General features: G+C 34.8%; 1 protein-coding gene and 1 long non-coding RNA gene across 10 annotated transcripts in view; one reads left to right on the top strand and one right to left on the bottom strand.

The window, feature by feature from the left end:
- Positions 1-13559, bottom strand: part of LOC110864761 (putative UPF0481 protein At3g02645) — a 74790-nt gene that overhangs the window by 45064 nt on the left and 16167 nt on the right. The gene's annotated exons all lie outside the window — the stretch shown is intronic.
- On the top strand, positions 7524-12989 carry LOC118488011. Its single transcript, XR_004883332.1, has 2 exons — positions 7524-7778; positions 12664-12989. It is a non-coding gene; the product is annotated as an uncharacterized LOC118488011 (long non-coding RNA).

Raw genomic sequence — 13559 nt, 5'->3', positions numbered from 1 at the left:
CTTGTTTTCGATGCAGGGAGAAAGGTCATTTCAAAAGGGAATGCAAAAATAGAGAAGCCAACGAAGCAAAGAATCCGTTTGGAAAAGATGACTACTACCGGAAAGCCATATATCAGCAAGTTGGCCAACAACAACAATAACAAGAACCACAAGTGGCTCATGGTAGAAAAGTGATAGAGGATTCTTCAAAGAGAGCATGTTTAGTCAATCAAGAAAATTTCAGCTGGGATAAATACATTTCATCCGAAAGCAAAGCATGTTAATCAATCAGGATGATGAAAGGTTACCTGAAGGTTTTAGCTGGGATATGTTTGTTGATGAAAAGGGAGAGTTTAAAGCTTTCATTGCTAAAATTGTGAAAGAACCAAATATGTTTACCGAGTGGATGAAAGCTATTGGTGTTAGTGTGAAGAGTGAAGAAGAAAAGTCTGTCTCATCAGATGAAAGTTCACTAAGTTCAGATGAAAGTTCAGAAAGAGAAATTGTTTTTGATCAAACACCATCTGATTCTAGTTCTTCAGATGATAGTTCTGACAAGTCAATAGAGTTTGACCAATCACCAACTGATGACAGTAGTGTTGATGAAGAAGAAAGACATATTAATGTTGCAAAAACTCATCTATCTCCTGAAAGCTTTCATTTTTATTTTGCAGATCGCTTGGATAAGCTGAAGGAGAGACGAGCAGCAAAAGAACAAAAGCAAAGTGTTGTTCAAAACGATGAGACTGTTCAAAATGAAGAGATTAAAGTTGAAACTGAGAAGGTAACTAAAGCTGAGAAGGTTAATGATTATGAAAAGATCATTGAAGACGAATAGATTGTGGAAGTCATCAAGCCTTGTTCAAAGTGTCTAGAATCTTGCAAAGAATGTACAGCAAAAGACGAGAAGTTGGCTGAGCTTGAGAAGATGAAGGAACAATTACTGTTCAATATCAATTACGTGAAGGAATCTTATGATGTATTGAATAGAACAGTAACTGGTCTTCAAAAGACAAATTCTGAGAGAGAAGACGCTTTGACAATGATGAATGCAACGATGATGACGAAACAAAAAGCTATAAACTATTACATTGAGGAATGTGCCAAGCTGAAACAAGAGTTGGAGACTGAGAAAATTGAGAATGAGAGAATCAGATGCTTATTACAGAGTTATTCTAGTTCTGATTATCTTATTGATCGAATTTATCCAACTGTTGCAGGTTTTGAAGCATTTCAGGATGAGAAGCCAAAGAAGAAGGATACTGGTAAGAAACCGAGTGTTAGCTATAACAAGTGTCCGCCTCCAATCTGGGAAGGTTATTCTCCCAGAAAACCTAATGAGGAGCAAGTTCAAAAGGCAGTTAATATAAAACTGAAGTCTGATATAACCGATGAATTACCAGAAAACATTGACGTCACTTTCACATCGTCTGACACTGATCATGAGTCTGATCGAGTTAATAAAAAAGGTGGTCGATCAGGTGTTGGATATAGATGAGGACTCTGAGTCAAAGTCTGAGTCTGGAGGTTCAAGTTCGTCAGTCAACAGTCCAAAACCGTCGGTTATACGGGCTTACAGTAAAGAGTTTTTGTTATCAAAATCAAATTTGAATGATGAAACATTCGAAGTAGCATATACTTTGAATGATTCTGACAAATTATATTCTGACAAAGAGTTTCCAATAAGAAGTGTTAGATTTGAAATGATCAAAAAGGTTTTCAAAATGACAGAAATTAATATTTCTGAAATAAAAGATTTAAATCTTACTGAAAAACCTAAAAAAATACACTTCAAGAGTTCAACAACGGTTAAACAAGAAAAAAGGTTACAGTTCTGGTTCTGGTTTTCAAAAGAAACCAAACCATAACGGTAATTTCAAAAAGAAAGGTCTTGGTTTTATTCCACCTGAAATTATAAAAATGAGAAAATTTCTAAAACAAATACAAAATTTGTTTCAGGTGGAAGTGCTGAAGAAGAACAGAAGAAACCTTTCTGGAGACAATCAAACCAGGAGTTTCTTGCTGAGAAGAAGAGAATAGGAACTGGAGTATTTCATCGAAAGGAAACTAGAACCTGTTACAAGTGCAATGAAGTTAGTCACATTGCATGGAACTGTTCTCAAGCAACAAAAACAAAACAGGGAGTTTCTGAAAAACTTAAAGAAAAAGTTGTCGATGTTGATCCACCATTTGAAAAGTTCAAAAGTTTTGAAAATTCAACCTATGAAGTTGGTGAATGTTCTAAGAAAAATTTTTATAAAAAGAGAGCCAAGGACAACCAAATGTGGGTTGTTAAGAAATTTTCTGAGAAAGACGACGATGAACCTGATTCTACAAAATTAGAGGAGCCAAAGGTTGAGGTTAAAGAGGAAAATTCAGTGCCTTCAGTAGATGATGTTAACTTTCCATCTTTGAAGGATGAAAATGTTAAACAAAAAGTTGGTAAGGTTGAGATCTCAAATCAATTCTATTCTGAACAGAAGGAATTTGATGTTGAGAAAGCATTAAATGGAAGTGTGAAAAAGATTTTTGGAAAAATGGTCGAGGGAAAGGCCAAAGGGGTTAAAGATTTTTATGCTACAAAGAAGGAAACTTATAACCCTACTGAACAAGAGTTAAAATCACCCAAGGTTGGTCAGAATTGGGTGGAAATTCTTTTCCCTTAAAAAATCTGACTTGCCGGAGCTCCCAAGTTTGTAATCGTGGAGCAGGAATCGGCATCATTTTTGGTAAAATAGTTTTTGTGAAAGATTTTAAAATTGTTTAAATGTTTACAGGATAAGTGTGACTTGCCGGAGCTTCCAGGTTGGTAAGTGTGAAGTAGGAATCGACATTTTTATTGGTAAAATGATTTTGTGTAGATGTGGTATTCCTACAAGTGGCAAATCAAGGACATTAAGTTGTACTTGATTTTCTTTCAAGTGATACAGAGGTTTGTTCTGACAAAGTGATTATTCAAGGTCATTAATTTGAACTTGATGTAATCCTCATATAAGTGGTTAAAGAACAAGGTGATGAATTGATCCCCGAACCTACAAGTGGTTAAAACAAAACTTATTTTCCGGAAAAACCATTTTCATTAAAACAAACTTGAGTGTTTGAAATCTTAATGGGAAAATAGTTTGTTGAAAGGGGGAGTTCTGATTGTTTATGCCTAGTGGATGGCGAATTGAAGCGATTTGATATCAGTTGTCATCTTTCTGTGTAGTTTGTTTTCAAATTTCTTTAAATGTGTTTGCATTTTAGGGGGAGTAAAAAAATTCAGAAAATCCAAAAACATTAGAAAATTTGAAAAAGCCAAAAACATGATAAACTCAAAAACGAGTTTGTTGTGAAAAAGATGAAATGATAGTACATCAGTGGACTATCACAACATGCTAAAGAAATGGAAAGTTAAAAATGTGATAAACAATCTCACTGTGGATGTGCCAGTAGGTTTTTGCACATTTAGTAAATTGTGACGAGATATAAACCTAAAATTCAAACTTGCTTATATCGTGGGGAACATTTATTGGATATATGGGTAACCCCCGAAATCTTGTTTGAAAGGTCCCTCTTTCTGAGATACTAGGTCTTTATACTCAGTGATATCTGGGGTATTATCCCGGGACTTCTGATTTTGCGGAAGCAATAGCCTAGTCCCCGTATAATACTTTCTACAAATGCTTGAAATATAGCACCGCCCTCAGCATAAAAAATGATGAAACATTGAAAAATGCTAATCATGTGCTGTTGAAGAAAAGATCCTCTAAAGGGGACACACCAAAAGTCGAACCGTCATCTCTCTGCTGAACGGAAGTTCTGACTTGAGCTCTCACGGTTTCGCATCTAACCCATTACAGATATCATCTGTGGTATACTCACCTGTAAGACTGAATATTGGGATCTGGATACGGGAGTATATTCAAGTGGTGGGACACGCGAATAAGTCTAAGTGCTTAAAACACTAATATCGTATCTCGAAACAGTTGAACTTTGTGTGAAAATTTAAGTGGACCAGTATACTGACAATCTAAGTGAATTGTTTAGAACTTAAAATGAAATGAAGCTTAACGGTGCTGGTGATTTGTCTCATAAACTGATATGATCCTCTTTCACAAACTCACAAAAATAGTGTCTGTAAATATTTCTTTACTGCATTTTCTTTTTATTCATAAAATTCCAAAAAGATTTTCAGTGTGTTTTAGCATAAATTTTGAAAAATTTAAAAAAGATTTTCGGCAGCTGATATTGAAAAACTAATTTTCAAAATTCCAAAGTGCTAAACATGATGACTATTTTGTGAGGGGAGTCTGTTTTAATCTAAAAATGTTTGAATATTCTTCTGCAAGTGTTCACAGATATTCTAGTTATTTTGAATAGGAAAGTCTGAGTTGGTGCATACATCTTAATATTAAATTGTTAAAATTTATGGAACTTATGTTTATGGAAGAGACTGTGCAGGTTTGAGTAAGAGCTGGGTTAATCGATCCTGAGAAGCTTGTGATTGAAGAGAGCCAGGTTTCGATACCTGAGTAAAATGAGAACCAGATTATGATCCTGAAGCTGATGATGCTGATGAACTTAAGGAATTCTAGCACATCGAAAGGGGGAGTCTGAAGACATTCGAGAGAAGGATTAGATCAAAGGGAGCATGTTGGTGCTGATTGAAAGAGTTAAGCCCAAAGACTGATAAAGATTGAAGATGAGAAGACTCGACACTGAAGATTCGTCAACATCTGAGGGGGAGTCTGTTGGTGCATACATCTGTCGACTTCGTCTTGTATCGAGTCTTGTACTAGATTGATTAGATCAGGGTACGTTGTTCGAGAAAATAGGATTAAAAGTGATTTCGCTTGAGGGAGTTGATTTCGCTTGAAATGACATTTGTCACTTTCAAGCGGAATCACATCAATTCTTATTCCGCTTGAAGCATGTTCAAGCGAAATCAGATCTCTATAAATAGCATTCCAAGCGAAATCAGTAGTAACAGTTCTGGATTTTGATACCGAGGTGCTGCCGGTTTGTTTTCTGCATGTAATCAGTGTTATATCAATCAGAAAAAGGTTTAAAGTGATTTGCAAGCTGTTTCGAAGTCTATTTCTCTGTTTCCGCCTTTGAAATAGATTAAAACTCCTCTGAACGACTCGTTTGGGTCACAACACGATCCTACAAAAATCACAAACTATTTGTACCAAAACACATTATATAATGGTTATACATAATGATGCACATGTGCATTTTGAATAATTGGTAATGTAAAAAGTAGTGTATTACGGACGGTATTGTAAATTAAAGTGCAATTGTCTATTACTGATAATGTCTTACGGAATTTGTCGAAGTAATGATACATATGCACATGTGCATGGATATCTGTTACAAAAAAAATGTTTTTTTATGGTAACGAAATATAGTGATTTAAAAAAAAAAATTTAATTTTGAGTGCTTTTTTGATTTTTTTTAGATTTTATTTAGTGTTCACATTGGTACTCGCGGTTCTCACAATAAAGGTGGTTCTCAAATGAACCTTGCCCTATATATATGGGTAGGATTTAGGGGTAACGCCTAAAAGTGTGAAAACGGTGAGAACGATTTTGGTGTTGACATTTAGCGGTGGTGCCAACTTACACTAAGGGTAATATTGTCAAAAAATCCATCCACATGCCACTCACATGCAAAAAACCATCCATATGCAAGTCACATGCATATTCCACCATCCTTTTTAAACTCTCGTAACTTTTTTATACGTGATTATATTTTTTTTTAAAAAATTACACCATAAAATCGAGCATTTTATTATCTTTCCAACGAGTATACTATTGTTATACTTTTGAAATTAAAAAATGACATGAATTGGGTGTTTGAATAAAAACGCCATATAATACTCAGTTCAGAAAAATATCATGAAAATACTTACTTGAAAACGACATAAAACACATAGTTCAGAAAAAAAACCCATGAAAACCCAGTTGAAACGCCATAAAAACACTCAGTTCTGAAAACGTCATAAAAAAACTAGTTGAAAACGCTATAAAAACACCCACTTTAGAAAAATGACATAAAAACAAAGTTGAAAACGCCATAAAGTAACAAAGTTCAAAACGCTAGAAAAAACCCAGTTCATTTTTTTCGAAAAATATATCAATAGTATACTCGCTGAAAAGATAAAAAAAAAGTTATTGGCGTTTAAATATGATGGGGGAAAATGGCATGTGATTAGCATGTGCACCCTTGTTTGAATCTTCCAATTTTACCCCTCCTGGTAGTTATAACTATAAGGTTCTCATTATTTAAAAAAATGCCACCGCATCATCTTAGCCACAAATCACAAAGATCTTATGGCTGAAAATCGTTCTCACCATTTTCACACTTTTAGGCGTTTTCTCCCGATCCTGTTTCTATATATATAGGGTGGGGTATATATATACAGGGTGGAGTTCTAGAATGAACATTAGTGTATTTGTGAACTGAATGAACAAATCCTAGCCATTGATTTACACTTGTGTATTGATAATCAAGAGTTAGGATTAGTTCACTAGTGTTCACTGTCAAGGATATATATATATATATATATATATATATATATATATATATACACACACACATATATAGGGTATGGCTAGATAGAAAACCTTATCTATATAAAAAACCCTAGAAAACCCAACCTCCCGACTTTTTTGTTTTTTGAAAAAAATAACACATGTAATATACATGTTTTTAAGAGTTTTGGGCCAAAACAATCAAAAAAGCGCCGAAGGGATAATTTAAAAAAAAAAAATTCAGCAACTTTCAGCATTTTTGTCTAACACGTGTTAGGCGCTGAATTTTGTTTATTTTTTTTAAAAAAATCCCTTCGGCGCTTTTTTGTTTTTTTTGGCCCAAAACACTCTAAAACATGTATATTACATGTGTAATTTTTTTCAAAAAAATATGTCGGGAGGTTGGGTAAAAATGGGGGGAGATTTGGGTTTCCAGAGTTTTCTAAGAATTTTAGGGTTTTTTGTCTAGCATTACCCTACATATATATATATATATATATATATATATATATATATATATATAGGGGCATGTTAACGTACAAAATGCCTTATCGTACATTGCGTACGCGATAACCCCAGCCGCCAGATCTTCATCCCCCATGCGATTTTCATCCCCCAAGCGATTTCACCCCATAAAAACACAACATGCGGTTTCATCCCCCATGCGATTTTATTCATGCGATTTCCCAGATCCATGAACGCACTTTTTTATAACGTGCGGTTTATACTCGAGTACATAATGTACGTTATTGGCAATTGTACAATACACTTTTCCTATATATATATATATATGTATGGTGGGGTTCTAGAGTGAACAACAGTGTATTTGTGAACTGGATGAACAAATCTTGGCAGAGGCGGACTTACATTGAAGGGTACGGGTTCCCAGGAACCCATTCTGTTTTGAATTATTAGTAGAAATGTAGATAGTAAATATAAAGTGAACCCATAGCTAAAAAGGCTAAACTTGTCCACTGGTTAGGCGCCGTTTTTCCATCCACTACGTCACGATTTCGATTCCGCCTCCAAACGTTTTCATGTTTGCAATTTGTTTAAACCTAAATTAATGAATTGGGCTTTTGACCTTTTGGATTCATTCTTTGGGTTTTTAATTCATTAGTTCCTATCTTTCTCCGTCGTAGAAACAAAGGCAGAACCCCACACAAACACACTGTTACCCCCCAAAATCAACAACCCCTTCGTCATTGTGAACCCACGGCCCCCTATCGTCCAACTCCGGCAGCCACTGCCGACCCGCCCGTAAATATCTCTCGCTCGCTGGTATTTTTTTCTATAACTTTTTTTACTCAATTTGCTAAAATAATTGCTTGATTTGTTGATTAATGAGTGTAAATTGTTGAAAGTTGCTTTGTAGTTGAGATATGGTATTTAGTATCATTCAGGTATTATAAGTTTGAAACTTAGTCTTACTTTCTAGTTGATTTCTGTTATTACTTGCAAAGCTATTTGGATTTTCGAAGGTTTTAATTTCAGTGGATCAAGGCTGAGAATTTTTGTTATTTGCTTTGAATGCCATATTTGTTTTTATGGTTTTTATTTGGTTTGAGATTAGAAACTTTAGCATGAATTTGTATATTGGTGGAAGAGTGAAAGGTTTAAAGGTGGACACGGACCCATCTTGACTCGAATTTGTATATCTGTTTATGGATTTTTGCGAAACCCAAACTAAAATAACCATTAGATATATGGTTTTGACACGGACCCATCTTGACTCAAATTAATTCAGTAAAAGTTTATTACAAATTAATTTAGGGACAAAGTTAGAGAAATGTGTTTTTTTAGAGATGATGATAGAATGGGGACGGGAATGCTCTAAAGCATCATAGGAAAAAAAAGTGACTTTAGTGATAAAGTCTGACCTGACCCGGCGGGAATTCTAACGTCAAGTTGACCAAAATTCGAGTGCCTTAAAAAGTGAACCCAGTAAAAAAAAATTCTGGATCTGCCACTGAATCTTGGCCATTGATTTACACTTATGTATTGATAATCAAGGGTTAGGATTAGTTCACTAGTGTTCACTATCAAGGATATATATATATATATATATATATATATATATATATATATATATATATATATATATATATAGGGGAGGGTTATCTTGAGAACGCTAAATATTGCGAGAACGATGAGAACGAATGAGAACACCAATCAAAACCATTTTTTTAATACAACCCTCATTGAAATTAAAATATAACATCAAAAAAAAAAAAAAAAAGAATTTACAACATCAAATAATTCATTTCTCCTTTTAAAATCACTCTTATTACACATGTGTAAATATAACAAATTTACACACATGTGTAAATGGCAAACTTACACATGTGTAAATTATCTTTATTTACGAATTCACGTAAATTTAAACGTGTAAATTTAATTTCTAATATTGTATTTGGATAATAATGATAAGTGTAAAAAGAAATTTTGAATTTTAATTGTTTTTGACCAAGTTCTCATGGTTTTTTTATTCGTTCTCAAGGTTCCCACAATATTAACTTTTTCTAAAAAAAATTCGGCGCTTTTCCTTATAAATACATGTAGAAACATTTTTAATAAAAAAATAAAAAAACTAAAAAATATTAAAAAATGTTTTAAAAACAGTTTAAAAAAATAATCTTATAAAATTAACTTGACATGTTAAAAATCAAATTTTTAGATTTTTTTAACGTTTTTCCTTATAAAAATGGGTAGAAACTATTTCAATAAAAACAAACATTTTTGTAAAAAAATAGGCCTTTTTTAACTGTTTTTTTATATTTTTAGTTTTTGATTTTTTTTGTTAAAAATGCTGCTAAAAGTATATATAAAGAAAAGCGCCGAAATTTTTTTTAATTGATTTTAACATGTTAAGTTAAATTGTTAAGAGTGTTCCCCGGTTCTGAACATTCTTTACCTATTGATGGGATTTCTGGGATGTTAGGGCATTATGTAGTGGACTGATTGGATACTAAAAGAATGTGTACAACTTGGTGATGGACATGCGTTGGTTGTGAACTCCTCTCGTCCGGCAACGTGTTTGTTATCAAAGGCAACAGAAGATCAATCTTTCCTATGGCATCGAAGGATGGGACATGTGCATCTACGCAAAATGAATCACTTGATAAAGAACAACTTGGTGTTGGGTGTTCCTTTACGTAGTTTCAATATCCATAGTAAAAGTGAATTATGTGAGAAAGGGAAAATTAAACGTAAACCTCATAAGCCTAAACACATAAACTCTATCTAACAACCACTAGAGCTGCTTCACATGGATTTGTTTGGTCTGATCCATGTAACCAGCATTGGTGGTATGTCTTACTGTTTGGTTGTCACATGTGATTTTTCAAGATATTCGTGGGTATTTTTCTTAAAATCGAAAGATCAAACTTTATGCACTTTGAAAGATTTATTTAAGCAATTAGAGAAAAATTACTTATTACCCATCAAAAGAATCAGAAGTGATAATGGAACTGAATTCAAAAATCGAAATATGGATGAGTTATGTCGTGATATGGGTATTGTTCATCAGTTTAGCGCTCCTTATGTTCCTCAACAGAACGGGGTTGCTGAAAAAAAGAATAGGACCCTTATCGAGGCCGTAAGAACCCTTCTCTCAGAATCCAAATTGCCCATATTCTTGTGGGCCGAAGCTATAAACATCGCACGTTGTGTGCTGAATCATGTGCTTACAGTAAAACAAACTTGTTATGAACTTCTTGAGAAAAAGAAAAAAAATTGAAAGGTTTCCAGCCTTTTGGAATCGGATACTCCAAACTTTGGGGAGATCAGAGAAATTGGTTTCTTCCTAGGTTACGGTCTAGGCTCTCCGAACAAACGAGTATACAATGTCAAGAAACGGATGGTGGAAGTAGTCTTTGATATAACTCCTTTGAGTTACGATCCTCCACCACCATCTGAGTTCGCTCCGAAAACTGGTTACGAATATGATAAGTTATTTGATTCTTTTGCTTTACCTGATCTAACAGATGATGAGACTGAACTAGTGTGCTCACGAGTGATCAACAAAGATGAAGTGGATGCAGGTTGGCGTACCAGCTTCCTACAAATGTCTCTTCAAATGGTGATTTAGGAGTAAACGTTGCCAGCACGTCAAATGTAAATGATGCCAGAGCTACTCAAACCTCTAATGATGCAGATTCAAAAGATTCTGATGATGATGTCGAAGCTGCTCCTGAAGCTGAAGCTGCTCAAAATACAATTGGTGATCTTTATGTTGATTTTTCAACATAACTAAATGTTGGCACGTCTTCTGGAAATGTTCAAGCATCTGGTATCGCATCTGTTGAGGGGGAGATAAAGTCAAATTTGGGTACAAATCTGCAAGTTCCAGTTGTTCGTGCCACTCGGACAAATAGGAATCATCCTATTGATAATGTTATCGGAGATCCGCGTGAAGAAATAATGACTCGAAGCAGAAGTCTTAATGATATGCAATGTTAACAGAAATCAAAGAGAAAGAGATCTACAGCTTAAGCCTGCACGAGTGCTTTATTTCACAGATAGAGCCGAAAAACTACCACGTGGCGCTGAAAGACAGCTCGTGGTGTGAGGCGATGAAGGAGGAGTTGGCTTAGTTTGACAAGGTGAAAGTTTGGAACTTGGTATATCTTCCTAAGGGCCATCACGTGATCAACACGAAATGGGTTTTTAAATGTAAAAAGGACGATAAAGGCGTAGTTATCAGGAATAAAGCTCGTTTGGTGGTGCAAGGGTCCAATCAGAAGAAGGGATCGATAACGCGGAATTTTACGCGCTAGTAGCTCGACTAGAGGCAATTCGTTTGTTCTTAGCCTTTGCTGCTCACATGCGTGTTAAAGTCTATCAGTTAGATGTCAAAAGTGCATTCCTTTACGGGAAGTTGCAAAAAACTTTGTATGTATCTCAGCCGCCAGGTTTTGAAGCTCTAGAATCGTTGAATAAAGTGTACTTGCTGGACAAAGCTTTATACGGTCTTCATCAGGCTCCTCGTGCCTGGTATGAGACGTTGTCAAAGCATTTGTTGGCAAATAGATTCACTCGTGGTGCAATAGATTCCACTCTCTTCATCTTAAAGAAAGGGGGAGATTTCCTGATTGTGCAAATATATGTCGATGACATTATTTTTGGTTCTTCAAATGATGAGCTTTGTCGGGAATTCGAACAAGTTATGAAATCGAAGTTTGAGATGAGTGCAATGGGTGAGCTGAAGTTTTTCCTCGAGTTGCAAGTGGATCAAGAAGCAAATGGCACGTATATTTATTAGACGAAGTACGCCCACGAGATCCCAAATAAGGACACATGAGTCCTTACAAAGAAACCCTAGTCAGTACTTAACAAATAAGTACTGACACCCCTAAGAACTACAAATACGGACATTCATCAAAGAATTACATGTTCTGACAAGCTAGAATTACAAATTCGAACCCTAGACAAAGAACTTATAAGTTCTTACATGCGAAATCCACAAATTCGGACAAGCTTGACTTGACAAATGTGGACCTATATAAGCCATAACCTGTCCGCATTTGTTATTGTATCTTTCAACAATTGCATAACAAGTCTCTGAAGATTCATTCTTCTGCAGAATCCAGCATTTATCAAACTTAGGTGCACTTACAGATATTGAGAACGCCTCAATAAAGATAACAAAAGAGGCGATTCATACGTTGATTGGTGTTCCTATTGGTGGGTTGATGTTTGTAAAGAATTCAGACTCAAAAGAAAACAAAAATGTAAGCAAAGTATGGGAAAATGTTTATGGGAAGTCTGATATAAGCCCTTCGGATATAGTGAGAAGTTTAAAAACATACACACAAGCTTACTGGCTGTTCAGAGTAGATTTTGTGATGTTGTTTTTGACAATCATGATAGATTGTCAAAAAATGGAAATTGTAAATTGTCCTATCTTCCATTCTTTCCCAAGGGTAAAAATATCTGCATGGTTGATTGGTGTTCAATGATATACTCAGCTATACGTAATTGTAAGGTTGATTGGGTAAGAGATGATGCAAAGAGTGTCTTCAACGGTCCTCTTACAATATTGCTGGTTAGTATAGTTTAGACAAATTATTGTATAAAGTATATTTAATAGTTGATTAACACATGCATCTGATTTATAAGAATCTTTGTTATTTGACGTGTAGTTATAATTATATCTTGATTATAGAACATGCAATGGAATACAATTTCAAAGAAGGAATTTCGCAATGGCCGCATGGAACATGGGGAGAATGAAGCTTAGGGAGAAGATCGAGATTGAAGGTGGAGGATTTGGTAGAGGAAATATAAGAGAGCTATTTGTTAAAGTTGCTAGAGTTATCAAGGAAGATAATAACATAGCAAGTGAAGATAAATCCAATAGTGATACGATACGCTAAAAGTAAGTATAGATTCTTTGAACAAATGTGGTTAAAGTTTAAACATACAATATGGTACACTATTATTGTTTGTACCTACAGTTGTCTATATTTGCATATAATACCGGCTGTTGTATATTGATGTTTTAAACTAAATATAAGTATAGGGGTCGTTCTGTAATTAGTAGTTAGTTAGGTTATGTTATAATTAGATTAGTTAGAAAGTACGAGGACTAGATGCGACACTTTGGAAGATTGTAACCTACACCTTAAGGGATCGACACATCCCTGGAGTCGCAGCCCTTCATGTGCGACAGTATCAAGGTTTTTCAAGGAGACACACCTCTTCAAGATCAATCTCAACCACAAGTTCAAGATTCGCAACCGTTCGTGAAGAGATATGTCTCTACAATCGCATCTATTCGTATAGTATATATACGGTTCATGTAGTCAATTGTAATCGATCACTTTTTCATTCAATACAAGCAAGTTATTGTTCTTTGATTCTCGATTTTTTTATATTCAAACCTGTGATTCGCATGTTCGATTATCAACAGTGGTATCAGAGCACCACGTTAATCCATCCAGGAAGCAAGAAAGAAAAATCTCAGTGCAAGATTACGAGCAAGAAACCATAATCTGGGTTTGTCGATTGAATCAGATAACCGGGCGACGATGTTCGATTTCGTAAGTGCGTTTTTTCTTT

Source organism: Helianthus annuus, chromosome 1 (genome assembly GCF_002127325.2).
Source record: "Helianthus annuus cultivar XRQ/B chromosome 1, HanXRQr2.0-SUNRISE, whole genome shotgun sequence".
Lineage (NCBI taxonomy): Eukaryota > Viridiplantae > Streptophyta > Magnoliopsida > Asterales > Asteraceae > Helianthus > Helianthus annuus.
The sequence above is the reverse complement of the archived record's forward strand: the minus strand, read 5'-3'. Positions and strand labels throughout refer to the sequence as shown.